We start from the raw sequence: 15,115 nt of genomic DNA on the forward strand, positions 1-15,115 counted from the left end.
AATTGCTCTTTAACTGGCTTCTCTGGATTATCCTCTGGCGGTAGGGTGAAATTTGACTTTAGCTCAGTCCAAAGATCATTTTTCTGCATATCATTGACATAAGACACCTCAGGGTCTTCTGTAGCCGGCTTAAACCATTGCTGGATGCTGATCGGGATCTTGTCCCTAACCAAAACCCTGCACTGAGCAACAAATGCGCTCTTTGTCCGGAGGGGTTCAATCGGTTGGCCGTCGGGCGCGATTGCTATGATCTCAAACTTTTCATCCGAGCTCAACTTTTTCTTCGGGCCTCGTCTCTTTACCGAAGTTGTGCTCGATCCGGAGGGCTAGAAAAAAGAACAAAGACTTAATTAATATGTGTACATACCAAAACAATGAATGCATCAATTAGCTAGTCAGCAGAAGCTTAACTAATATATATACCTGGCCGGACTCGGTTCGGTCACCGGAGACGTCATCACGGTCTCCTTCTTGCACCGGCATTGGGTCACCGGAGCCGTCCTGACGGTCTCCTTCTTGCACCGGCATTAGGTCACCGGAGCCATCATAATCATAGCCAGCTGCTTCCAGACCATCGGTGTCGTTGAGAAACAACGAGCAGACGGCATCACTTCCTCGTGCGATTATGTCCCCCAACAACTCTTCTTGTACTTCGTCTCGGGCGGTGTCCATAGTTTCTACAAATATTGACAACATGGCAATTATTATTCAAACATGACAGATGGATATATTAGTGGCAAACGTAGAACTAATATTAATTAGTGGCCTCGATGCTGCTTCTCTAGGGTTTGGGGTGGCCTCGACGCTGCTTCTCTAGGGTTTGGGGTGGCCTCGACAATGCTTCAAGGATAAAAAAAGAAGACGAAGAAGAAAAAAAAGACGAGAAGAAAGAATAGAGGAGTAAGAACTCCTCTATTCTTTCTTCTCCTCTTTTTTTCTTCTTCTTCCTCTTTTTCTTATCAGGAACGAGGGTCGTCGAGGGTCACCGAGCGGTAGAGGAAACCCTAAATAGCAAGTATCGTGGGTGTGAGATACATGTGGCCGTCGGTGTCGGACACTACATCCACGTCCCACAAGTGACGTGGGCGTCGAAGCTCGCGCCACTTGTGAGACGTGGATGTAGTGTCCGACACCGACGGCCACATGTATCTCACACCGATGATACTTTCTATTTAGGGTTTCCTCTACCGTTCGGCGACCCTCGACGACCCTCGTTCCCGATTAAAAAAAGAGGAAGAAGAAGAAAAAAAGAGGAGAATCCTCTTCTTCCTCTCATGTTCGACGACCCTCGACCCCTCGGCGACCCTAGACCCCTCGAACCCTCGACGACCCTGGAACCCTCGACCCCTAGGCGACCCTGGAACCCTCGACCCTCGATCCCTCGACCCTATAGAACCCTCGAACCCTCGACCCTCTACCCTAGTTCTCGATTCTATTTTCTCTTCTTCTTCACTATTCCTTTCTTCTTCTCCTCTTCTTTTTCTTATTTTTTCTTCTTCTTATTTATTTCTCCTTTTCTTCCTCTCCTCTTGTTCTTTCTTTCCTCTTCTTATTTTCTTCTTTCCTATCCTTCTTTTCCTTCTTTTCTTAATATCACTTAGCAAATTTTGCAACGATAGGGAGGGGGTGCTCCCGTGGTCTAAAATCCGTCTATGCACGATAGAAAATTATGAAAAAATACATCTATTATCCCTCAACGTCCTGCCTGATCATGAACAAAAAAAATCTGTGAATTAAAAAAACATCATGTTCTATGAACAAACAAACATTATATTTCATCCAAATTCGTGCATACATCATATATGGGATCATCTATGAAAAAAAACATCATATTCTATAAAAAAATCATTACATATATATAAAAAACAAGCATATATATATATATATATATATATATATATATATATATAAAACAAGCATCTATCTTTTGCATATATACATGAACATATATACATACAATCATATACTCACACATATACATATAATCTGAAAAAAACACCATATATACATGAAAAAACAGATCGGGGGGGGGGGGGCGCCGGCCTGACAGGGCAGTGGCAGCTGGGCGGCGCGCGGCGCCAGCGCAGGGCAGGGGCGGCGCACGGCAGCCTCGCAGGGCAGGGGCGGCGGCGCGGCAGCCGCGCAGGACAGGGGCGCGGGACGGGAGGGGCTGTGCTCACAGGGGGGTGCGGCGACGGCGAAGGCGATCAGCCTGACGGCGTCGGTGGCGGCAGCGACGGCGAAGGCGAGCAGCCTGACGGCGTCGGTGGCGATGGCGACGAGGAGGAGCAGGGGCGTCGGCCGGCGACGGCGACGAGGAGGAGCAGGGGGCGTCGTGGGAGAAGTGGGTGATTTGGTCGGAAACTGCTAAGTGATGTATATATAGCAAGAGCATTGGTCCCGGTTCGTGAAACCAACTGGGACTAATGCCACCTTTAGTCCCAGTTGGTGCCACCAACCGAGACCAAAGGCCTCTTTTCAGCAGCCCAAAGGGCGGGAAGCGGCGGCCTTTGGTCTCGGTTGGTGGCACCAACCGGGACTAAAGGGGGGCATTGGTCACGGTTTGTGCCACGAACCGTGACCAATGCCCCCCTTTAGTCCCGGTTGGTGCCACCAACCGGGACCAAAGGCCTTGTGCGGCTGCTGCGTCGAAAGTTTAGTCCCACCTCGCTAGTTGAGAGGGGTGCGCAGTGGTTTATAAGTCCCACTGCCGCACCCCTCTCGAGCTCCTCTCCATTGCAGGCTTACGGGCCTAATTGTCATTGCTATGCCTGTGGGCCTACTGGGCCTCCTGCGGGCCTGAATCCTGGCACTTGGATGGGTTTCTAGTCGTATTCAGGCCGTGGGGCCCAGTAGGTGGCATTTTTTTGTTGTTGATTTATTTATTTTCTTTTTGTTAATGCCATTAGTTTTCAAATTTGAAAACACTTTTTTTTGTTTTCTTTGTTGCTTTATTTATTTTATTTTGTTTCTACTTACAACAAAATACTTATTGTTGCTATTTTTTCCAGTTTTTTTGTTTTGTTTTCTGCATTATTTATTTTCTTTTGTTTTTGCTTTATTTTTTATTCTTTTTGCTTTTAGTTTTAGAAAAATTATAAACTTTTTGTTAGTGCCATTAGTTTTCAAATTTGAAAATACTTTTATAGTTTTTTTGTTTTCTTTGTTGCTTTATTTATTTTATTTTGTGATTAACTTTACTATAAAAATAGTTTTTTTCCTGTTTTTCTGATTTGTTTTTTGCATTATTTATTTTCTTTTGTTTTTTTCTTCAATTTTTAATTCTGTTTGCTTTTAGGTTAGCAAAATTATAAACTTTCTGTTAGTGCCATTAGTTTTAGAAAAGTTATAAACTTTCTGTTAGTGCCATTAGTTTTCAAATTTGAAAACACTTTTTTAGTTTTTTTGTTTTCTTTGTTGCTTTATTTATTTTATTTTGTGATTAACCTTACTATAAAAATAGTTTTTCCCTGTTCTTTTGATTTGTTTTTTGCATTATTTATTTTCTTTTGTTTTTGCTTTAATTTTTAATTCTGTTTGCTTTTAGGTTAGCAAAATTATAAACTTTCTGTTAGTGCCATTAGTTTTAGAAAAATTATAAACTTTCTGTTAGTGACATTAGTTTTCAAATTTGAATAGTTAAAATTTGAATTCTTTGAAAATTGTTTGAATCACAAGTTTGTGATTAACTTACTAAAAAATGAGAATAGATGCGCTTATAGAGAAACTTCAACCTAAATTCCTAGTAAATTTCTATGAATTTAGGTTAAACTTTTCTCTATTAGGGCATCTATTTTCACTTTGAGAGGGGATCAACAAGGCAGAGAGGGAAGGGCTTATAAACCGGTGTGAGCCCCCTTCGGTTGGCGAGGTGGGACTAAACTCTGCCCGCAACGAGGACCAACCCTTTAGTCCCGGTTTGTGGCACAAACCGGGACTAATGGTCATGGGCCAGGGGCGAGGAGCAAAATTATAAAATTTTTGTTAGTGCCATTAGTTTTAGAAAGTTGAAAGTTGAAAGTTGGCATGGGCCAGGGACTAATGGTCATGATATTACGAGGGCCGAACCATAAGACATGAAAGCATTTCAAATGAACTCTGAAAAAGTTGAAAGTTGGCATGGTATCATAATTTCACCCACATAGCATGTGCATGTACAAAACGGACAATGGTAGCATGTTCGTGTGTTACAAAGTTGGCATGGTATCATCATAATAGTTGCGGGAGAAAGTCTTCACTTTTTCTTCGCTTGTGTCATTTGCTTATTGCGCCGTAACCATGGATAATCTTCATTGTTTATCAGGATGCTTGGGTCAGCCTTGACATTGAAGGGAGGAATTTCATGAAACTTTTCATAATCTTCAGACATGTCTGTCTTGCCGTCCACTCCCAGGATGTCCCTTTTTCCTGAAAGAACTATGTGGCGCTTTGACTCATCGTATGATGTATTCGCTTCCTTATCTTTTCTTTTTCTCGGTTTGGTAGACATGTCCTTCACATAGATAACCTGTGCCACATCATTGTCTAGGACGAACGGTTCGTCAGTGTACCCAAGATTTTTCAGATCCACTGTTGTCATTCCGTACTGTGGGTCTACCTGTACCCCGCCGCCTAACAAATTGACCCATTTGCACTTAAACAAAGGGACCTTAAAATCAGGTCCGTAGTCAAGTTCCCATATGTCCACTATGTAAGCATAATATGTGTCCTTTCCGCTCTCGGTTGCTGCATCAAAGCGGACACCGCTGTTTTGGTTGGTGCTCTTTTGATCTTGGGCGATCGTGTAAAATGTATTCCCATTTATCTCGTATCCTTTGTAAGTCAATACAGTCAAAGATGGTCCCCTGGACAACAAGTACAACTCATCACAAACAGTGTTGTCACCTCTGAGACGTGTTTCCAACCAACTGCTAAAAGTCCTGATGTGTTCACATGTAATCCAGTCGTCGCACTGCTCCGGGTGTTTGGAGCGCAGACTGTTCTTGTGTTCATCGACATACGGGGTCACCAAGGTAGATTTCTATAGAACCGTGTAGTGTGCTTGAGAACAAGAATATCCGTCCCTGCATATTATTGAGTCTCTTCCAAGAGTGCCTTTTCCAGTCAGTCTCCCCTCATACCGCGATTTAGGGAGACCTATCTTCTTAAGGCCAGGAATGAAGTCAACACAAAACCTGATAACATCCTCTGTTTGATGGCCCATGGAGATGCTTCCTTCTGGCCTAGCGTGGTTACGGACATATTTTTTTTAGGACTCCCATGAACCTCTCAAAGGGGAACATATTGTTTAGAAATACGGGCCCCAGGATGACAATCTCGTCGACTAGATGAACTAGGACGTGCGTCATGATATTGAAGAAGGATGGTGGGAACACCAGCTCGAAACTGACAAGACATTGCGCCACATCACTCCTTAGCCTTGGTACGATTTCTGGATCGATCACCTTCTGAGAGATTGCATTGAGGAATGCACATAGCTTCACAATGGCTAATCGGACGTTTTCCGGTAGAAGCCCCCTCAATGCAACCGGAAGCAGTTGCGTCATAATCACATGGCAGTCATGAGACTTTAGGTTCTCAAACTTTTTCTCTGGCATATTTATTATTCCCTTTATATTCGACGAGAAGCCAGTCGTGACCTTCATACTGAGCATGCATTCAAAGAAGATTTCTTTCTCTTCTTTCGTAAGAGCGTAGCTGGCAGGACCTTTATACTGCTTCGAAGGCATGCCGTCTTTTTCGTGCAAACGTTGCAGGTCCTCCCGTGCCTCAGGTGTATCTTTTGTCTTTCCATACACGCCCAAGAAGTCTAGCAGGTTCACGCAAAGGTTCTTCGTCACGTGCATCACGTCGATTGAGGAGCGGACCTCTAGGTCTTTCCAGTAGGGTAGGTCCCAAAATATAGATTTCTTCTTCCATATGGGTGCGTGTTCCTCAGCGTCATTCGGAACAGCTAGTCCACCGGGACCCTTTCCAAAGATTACGTAGTGTAAATCATTGACCATAGCAAGTACGTGATCACCGGTACGCATGGCGGGCTTCTTCCGGTGATCTGCCTCGCCTTTGAAATGCTTGCCTTTCTTTCGACATTGATGGTTGGTCGGAAGAAATCGATGATGGCCCAGGTACACATTCTTCCTGCATTTGTCCAGGTATATACTTTTAGTGTCATCTAAACAGTGCGTGCATGCGTGGTATCCTTTGTTTGTCTGTCCTGAAAGGTTACTGAGAGCGGGCCAATCGTTGATGGTCACGAACAGCAATGCCTTAAGGTTAAATTCCTCCTGTCTGTGCTCATTCCACATACGTACACCGTTTCCATTCCACAGCTGTAAAAATTCTTCAACTAATGGCCTTAGGTACACGTCAATTTCGTTGCCGGGTTGCTTAGGGCCTTGGATGAGAGCTCATCATAATGAACTTCCGCTTCATGCACATCCAAGGAGGAAGGTTATACATACATAGAGTAACGGGCCAGGTGCTGTGATTGCTGCTCTGCTCCCCGAAAGGATTAATGCCATCCGCGCTTAAAGCAAACCATACATTCCTTGGGTCCTTTGCAAACTCATCCCAGTACTTTCTCTCGATTTTTCTCCACTGCGACCCGTCAGCGGGTGCTCTCAACTTCCCATCTTTCTTTCGGTTCTCACTGTGCCATTGCATCAACTTGGCATGCTCTTCGTTTCTGAACAGACGTTTCAACCGTGGTATTATAGGAGCATACCACATCACCTTCGCAGGAACCCTCTTCCTGGGGGGCTCGCCGTCAACATCACCAGGGCCATCTCGTCTGATCTTATACCGCAATGCAACGCATACCGGGCATTCATTCAGATCCTTGTATGCACCGCGGTAGAGGATGCAGTCATTAGGGCATGCATGTATCTTCTTCACCTCCAATCCTAGAGGGCATACGACCTTCTTTGCTGCGTATGTACTGTCGGGAAATTCGTTATCCTTTGGAAGCTTCTTCTTCAATATTTTCAGTAGCTTCTCAAATCCTTTGTCAGCCACAGCATTCTCTGCCTTCCACTGCAGCAATTCCAGTACAGTACCGAGCTTTGTGTTGCCATCTTCGCAATTGTGGTATAACCCTTTTTTGTGATCCTCTAACATGCGATCGAACTTCAGCTTCTCCTTTTGACTTTCGCATTGCGTCCTTGCATCGACAATGACCCGGCGGAGATCATCATCATCGGGCACATCGTCTGGTTCCTCTTGATCTTCAGCAGCTTCACCCGTTGCAGCATCATTGGGCACATCGTCTGGTTCCTCTTGATCTTCACCAGCTCCCCCCGTTGCAGCATCACCGTATTCAGGGGGCACATAGTTGTCATCGTACTCTTCTTCTTCGCCGTCTTCCATCATAACCCCTATTTCTCCGTGCCTCGTCCAAACATTATAGTGTGGCATGAAACCCTTATAAAGCAGGTGGGAGTGAAGGATTTTCCTGTTAGAGTAAGACCTCGTATTCCCACATTCAGTGCATGGACAACACATAAAACCATTCTGCTTGTTTGCCTCAGCCGCATCGAGAAACTCATGCACGCCTTTAATGTACTCGCAGGTGTGTCTGTCACCGTACATCCATTGCTGGTTCATCTGCGTGCATTATATATAATTAAGTGTCCAAATTAATAGAAGTTCATCATCACATTAAAACCAAAGTGCATACATAGTTCTCATCTAACAACATATAGCTCTCCAGAGCATCTAATTAATTAAACCATACATTGAAACTATGTAAAACATTTCAATGCGAAAACAAATGCGATCATAATCGCAACCAAGGTAACAATTGATCCAACAACATAATGATACCAAGCCTCGGTATGAATGGCATATTTTCTAATCTTTCTAATCTTCAAGCGCATTGCATCCATCTTGATCTTGTGATCATCGACGACATCCGCAACATGCAACTCCAATATCATCTTCTCCTCCTCAATTTTTTTTATTTTTTCCTTCAACAAATTGTTTTATTCTTCAACTAAATTTAACCTCTCGATAATAGGGTCGGTTGGCATTTCCGATTCACATACATCCTACATAAATAAAATCTATGTCACGTTGGTCGGCATAATTTTCATAAACAATAAATGAACCAATATTTATAAAGATAATATATATACCACATCTGAATCATAGACAGGACGAGGGCCGACAGGGGTGGATACCAAAACCATCGCACTATATAAGATGCAATAATAAAAGTAAGAAAATAATACAAGTATCTATGTAAACATACAAGTAAGAATATTTTTCCTTTCAGAAAGAAGATAAGAACAAGAGGCTCACCACGGTGGTGCCGGCGATGAGCTCGGCGCGGGTAATCGACGGCGGTGAAGATGGGGACGGAGCGTGATGGACCGCTAAACCTAGACAAATATTATGGAAAATGGAGCTTGGAGGTCGAGCTTGGAGAGGAGAAAGCTTAAATAGTGTGGCTCGGGCATTCCATCGAACACCTTGTGTGCATAGGAGGTGAGCTAGAGCACCACCAAGCCCTCTCCCCCTCGGCCAAAGAAAAACAAAGCACTGGGGTGCTCTGCTCGCGAGCGAGGGGTATATATAGGCACCTCATTGGTCCCGATTGGTGACATGAGCCGGGACTAAAGGGGAGCCTTTGGTCCCGGTTCAAGTCACCAACCAGGACCAATGGTGATGGGCCAGGAGCGAGGACAAAAGAGACATGCAAAAAAACAGGAATAAAAACAAGTACAGGAAAAAAACGAAATGGTCCAAAGTATAAAAGCGTGCACGCCGAGAGAGGAAATGTGCTCTGGCGCAATGGCAGCGGCGGTGCGCTGCGAACCCGCCATCGCTAGTTTGAATCCTGGCATCGCGCTGGGCGCGCGTGAAGGTTTTTTTTTTAAAATCCCGGCAGGGCCCTTTTTACCAAACCAGGAATGGATGTGTAATTAAATAAGAGGTAATGGTCTTTTTTGGAAAAGAACATGCCACATCGGCACCTGACAGGCGGGCCTTAACGGTCAGATACACCGTCAATACGCGGTTTAGACTATTTTGTAACAGGCAGTCCCAAACATAGTACTGACATGTAAAAATTACAAAAAATGGTATCAATCCGCCACCATCGCCCCAAATGTGGTACTATCGTGTAATTTATGAGGTACAAATCAAATCTTCCGTATTTATTTATGAGGTCCAAATTTACTCATCTAAACATAAACAAACCCTAAAACCAGTTTATGTGTCAGATGAAGAAGCATTTCATTACCTCGTCGCAATGACTTGGAGGAACTTTGTGGAGCTAATCTAGGATGCGACAAACTAACATATAGATTAGATCAGATCTACTCTGTTTGCGTCTTTGTGGTGCAATTTCAATATGAATGGATTCACACAAGTTTGGAGTTCTAATGTAAATGCGGCATTGATAACGGATCTTCGCTCTCCCTGGAACACCCCACGGTTCCTTCCTTCCACGTGTTCGTGGAACTAGCAGATTTTGCATGTTTTTCAGTTGCTAATTACAAGATTGAAGTTAGAACTGCATAGATTTATGTCCAAAAATCCATGAACCATGATGATGGTCGGAAAAAGGTATGAGAAAAATCAACTGAAATCCTGAATATGCAGACATATATCAGCGACAATAACATCAGATGTGACGGATTTCTTTTGCAGAAAGAGCTAGCTAGGGTGGATTCGTCATGAATAAAAGGGGAAAAGAAAATGCAAGGAAAAGCAAGCGGATCACTGCAGGAAGCCCATTACTCGCGCCGCGTCGGTACTTCCCGAACTTTCTTTTTCCCTTCTGTTTTTTTGTTTGTTACGCCACATTTGTGGATGTCTTTTATCACGTTGGGAGAAAATAATTTAAATACATAAATACTTAGACAATCAAACAAACCAGTACTACTAAAATAGGGTGATAGTTTCACGCCTCAAAGGAATATGTTGCTTTCAACATGGGCCGACCAAGCAACGGTAATCTCCACCTTGGAGTCGCCAAAGTCACATACAGCTTGACTTATGTTGCAAAGTTTGGGGGTGAGCTTGACATGACCTTGTGCAGCAACATCACCAGATTCTGAATAGGCTTGTATGACAACTTTGAAGGTCTCTTCAAACTTTTTTGGATAATAAACATGGCTTTCTCGTAATTCCACAGAGACAACACACCTTGTTAGATCAAGGTAACCATCAGTACCCATTGGCATTTCTCCACTATCACAATATCGAGAATCAAGCAACACAACTTGTATGGATGGCGGATCAGTAACCTCCAAAACAGTGCCTTGACTATCTATGACCCAAACTTCATGAGGTGGCGACGAGGAAGCAACTCGGCCCCCATATTTGAATGTCCACGGGCCACCCTTAACGATCCGGACACACATGATAGTGGCCTGAACTGAATTCGTAAGTTGCTCCAAGCTTAACTCGATTCTACAACGACAGTTGTTTAAGTCAATGGTGAAGAGACCAGTACCCTAATTGATGTAAGGGTATCTTTTATTGATCAATGCTTTATCGCGAGACTTTGTTTTGCCCTTAACCCTTAGTTCGACTTCAAACTCAAGTTCAGGCAAAATTGCCCGAGCTGGGCCAATCAAGCGTAAAAATGGACCTTGCAAGCATCGTTATATACACTTAATTGCAATGAACGAATCAACAATAATACACGCAATGCAAATTAAAAAACGAAATAAAGGAAAGGAAAATGGAGAGAAAACAGGAAACTCAAAGCATACATACATCTTCTGTGACTTCTTGGGCGTTATTCCTTGTTCGATTGAAGAGAATGTTGTGGTTGAAATCCACTTCGTCCCTGCAGCAACCATGCCATACACATAGAGAGGCCACTTTAAGTCGCCTTTAATCTCAGCGATCTTGAAGGAGAAGATCTGCAAGCTGGTCCCGGTCGTAGCAGTAAGGTCGTCTTGGATGCATACTCCAGGCGTGCAGCATGTAAAGTACATTGGACTCAACGTGGCTTCAGCAGCAAGCAAATCAAGTGAAGAGTTGTGAGGAATCAACATGGATCAACTTAGTCAAAAGAGAAAGAAAGGGATCTGCTTGGTTAATGAGTTATGTGGTACTACAAAATTGATCAAGAGAATAAAGCAATTTAAGTTATCAAACAGATTAATTGCGTGCTCTAGCTAGCTGATTGCTTGTCTGCAGTAAGTAGTCTTGCTTACTTTGGGCTTCGAAGGTACAACCCGCCGATGAACCATTCCTGCCGCTACAGTGGGCAGCATAAATTCTCTCCTCCAGTGCAATCTCATCCTTGGCAGAGCTCGTCAGCTCCGTCTCCTCCTCCTGTTGAGGATGAAGCATGTCGTACTCATACATGTACTCCTCGGGCTTTTTGAAAGGGATCTTCTGTTATCAAAAAAGGCTTTCGCCCCGCTTTATAAATAAAACAACCACCGAGCATAAAGTTATGAAGGTACACACCACACAGGCACACACACACACTCCAAGCCACCGCAGGCAGGTCCGACAAACACAAAGGGATCTTCTGTTCCTCGGCAGCCTGCTCCTTTTCCATGGCAACCTGCTCCTGGAGGATGCTCATGCAGTAATCATATGCATACATACAGTCATCCTCCTGCTTCTTCATAGATGATTGGCTGTCTCTGAATTTGCACAAGTTATCGTACGCAATTGAGATGTTGTTCGAGATGTCTTCCCTCTCCAAGAGGTGTACGATCTGAGATGGGTCGATCTCGTCTCGAACTGATGCTCACGCTCCATGATCGTCTCCATGGTGTCCATGGCCGCCTACATCTGGGGATACTCTTCCTCGACCTCACCTTCCGTGCTCCGGCCTTCTGGCCCGCCGCCATACGCCATCGCTCTTTTGTTGGTTAACCGGTCGCCATCGTCGTCGCCGCCGCGGCGCTTAGGGTTTCTGCGGGGTGCCATGCTTCGGGTTTTTTACTTTTCCTGTGGACGCAGAGGATGCTTCGGGTTTTATCTCGCTGTATTGGCCTAGTCATCAGCCGTCTGTTTTTTATTTTGGTTTAGGTCGGATTTTTGTCCAGTACAAGTTTGACATGGGTCTTTTTGTTGGTTTTTGAACATGTAAGCTCGGCAGCTACTATTTAAACAAGGCTTGCATATAGATTTAATACGTACAAAGAAACAGGCAAGTGATCTTCAATTTCGTCTCCAATCCTGATTTTGCTGAGATGTTCATCCACAATTCGGATTAGTACCAATCCGGATCAGTACCGATATGAAAGAAAGACGGATAATCATTGTTGGTTAAGATTGCACCTTAGATTGTATTTTTTTAATGGTTAACAGGTAGAAATATCATCATATTTAGATTCTATATATTTTTCTAATCAAATTCCATATATAACATGTTAAATTTGGAGTTACGGTTTAGAAGATATGATGATTTTAAAAAACATTTGATATGTATTGCGGGTTTAATGTTAGAAACATCAGGGGGGTTTTCTATAAAATAGCATGACAGACTAAGAATATTTATTTCTTTTATTAGTAGGTATAGATATAGATACATAGGGTGCAGTGCAAATATAAACACGGCGTGTGTGCGCGCCGACAACATTTCCCTCCTAAAATACACGTACTGTAAGGGTTTTTTTTGAACATCAGTACAGACACAAGAGCAATTTTTTCTATCAGTTTGCGGTTTGCCTTCTTTCTTAAACAAACTAACATTATATATATATATATATTAAAAAACTAACATTATTTATTATGATAAAAAACTAACATTATTAATTAATTAATTAAACAAATTATTTCCGATTGAGTAAACTGGAACACACATGAACAACAACGATCTTCGATTAAACTAAATTTACATTAGAAACACTCTGAAGTCACTGTCTCTAGCCCTGTCTTTTACATCTCCAATTATCTCTAGTTCTCTACCCTCTTGTCAAAGACGCTCAGACTGAACAAGCATTTCAGAAAAGTCGCATTAGCTGCTCATCCTGGCATACAAGAATATAGGGTTGTTGAATACCTCTTCATTAGGAGCATATCCTTTGCATGGCAGTCTACCGAACCGCTGCTTCTTTGTCCTACCGTTGAGAACGAATATGTACCGAGAGCAGACAAAAGTGATATGGGGGAAATACTAACCAAAGCAAATTTGACATCACACTTGCGACTAGTACTGACATGATAGTTTGAAGCGTCAAAAAACAATCCAGAATCTAGAGCTAATGATTTAGGGGATAAAACCGCCACCGACTGTCTAATGTGTGTCGCAAACTGAGCGTAGCTCAGATGGTTTGATTTCTTGTTGTGGAACTAGCCAACCAACTGGTGCTCGCATTTTATTGGAGTTATTTCAGGTTTTCCAGCAATTTTAGTTTAGTGGAAGGAGATGTTTCTGTCAACTATGATGCGCCTGTGGTGACTTCTGTTAAAGTTATGTCGAAAAATACTATCCACCACGGTCGGAGCTAAGCCTCTTGATTTTTCGATCAAGTTGGTTTCCACTTCAGCTTTATAGGTCTTGAAAAAGTTCAAAGCCTCATCCTTAGATTTCAGAAGATACACACGGCAGTATCTAGTGGAGTCATCAATTAACGTCATGAAATATTTCTTTCCACCTTTTGTCAACACACCATTCATTTCACATAGATCTGAATGTATGAGCTCTAGTGGTGCAAGATTTCTTATTTCCGCAGTCGTGTGAGACTTACGAGGTTGCTTAGCTTGCATACACACTTGACACTTAGATCCCTTGACGGTGGTGAAACTAGGGATTAAGTTCAACTTCGCTAGTCGCGAAATGCAACCAAAGTTAATATGACAAAGACGTGAATGCCACACATTGAATTCACTATTGTTGCAAATATGATTAACAACTTTATTGCAAACGTCTGATAAGGATAAACGAAACAAGCCTCCTGACTCATAGCCTTTACCAACAAAGGTTCCATACTTGGATATTACAAATTTATTCGACTCAAAGACAAGCTTGTAGCCATCTCTACACAGAAGAGATCCGCTAACAAGATTTTTATTGATGGAGGGGACATAATGCACGTTCTTCAGCCGCACGATCTTCCCCGAAGTAAACTTCAGATTGACCGTGCCAACACCACGAACAGAAACACTTGAACCGTTGCCCATCAGCACGGTTGAAGTCCCTGCGGTTTGATAAGACGAAAGCATGAAAATATCACCGCATACATGCACATTAGCACCCGTGTCAATCAACCAATCAGGAGAATGACATACTGAAAGAATAGTGGGAAATATACCATACCCATCATCCTTCATGTCAGTGTCTCCAATGACAACATTAGCGGTCTTGCCGCCTTTCCCAGGATGACGCTTGTCATAGCGATTAGGGCAACTAGGAGCCCAATGATCAGGATCCCCACATACACGACAAGCACCTTTCTTCTTGCCATTCTTCTTCTTGAAGTTCGTGTGCTGCACAGCCTTGTTCTTCCCATCAAACTTTGCTTTTCCATCAAACTTGCCCTTATTCTTGAACTTGTGGGGCTGGAAGTTCTGCTTCTGTACCACATTGGCACTAGATCCTCCCTCAATACCTCGAGCACGTGTGTCCTTTGCTCTCACCTTTTCTTCCACATCGAGAGTGCCAATGAGATCCGGTACGGAAAACTCCTGCCTCTTATGCTTCAGCAAGGTAGCAAAGTTCCTCCATGAAGGAGGAAGCTTAGTGATGATACCTCCGGCAACAAACTTGTCCGGTAGCATACAACTGAAGTGCTCAAGTTCTCTAGCAAATGACTGTATCTCATGAGCTTGCTCAACCACGGAGCGCTCTTCAGTCATTCTGTAATCATAGAATTGCTCCATGATGTACAACTCAGTGCCAGCATCCGAGACCCCAAACTTGGCCTCGAGTGCATCCCACATATCTTTTCCATTATCAATTGACGCATAAGCATCAACTATGTTCTCACCAAGAACACTCAAGAGAGCAGCCTTAAACAGAGTATCCATTTTCTGAAAAGCTTGTGCCTGTTGAGCATCAAGCTCTCCTTCAGGTTTGCTGAGAGTGGCGTCATAGCAACTCATGGTTTGAAACCATAAGACTGCTCTCACGCGCCATCTCTTATAGTGGATACCCTCAAACATAGGAGGTCTCATGGAAGCAGCAAAACCACTCGGG

At 43.3% G+C, this 15,115-nt stretch overlaps 1 pseudogene; it reads right to left on the reverse strand.

Moving 5' to 3' along the window:
* Positions 1 to 9,911: 9,911 nt before the first annotated feature.
* On the reverse strand, positions 9,912 to 11,829 carry LOC147961267 (uncharacterized; annotated as a pseudogene).
* Positions 11,830 to 15,115: the final 3,286 nt, after the last annotated feature.

This window comes from Triticum urartu, chromosome 7A, assembly GCF_056163025.1.
Source record: "Triticum urartu cultivar PI428250 chromosome 7A, HENAU_Tu73, whole genome shotgun sequence".
Taxonomy (NCBI): Eukaryota; Viridiplantae; Streptophyta; class Magnoliopsida; order Poales; family Poaceae; genus Triticum; species Triticum urartu.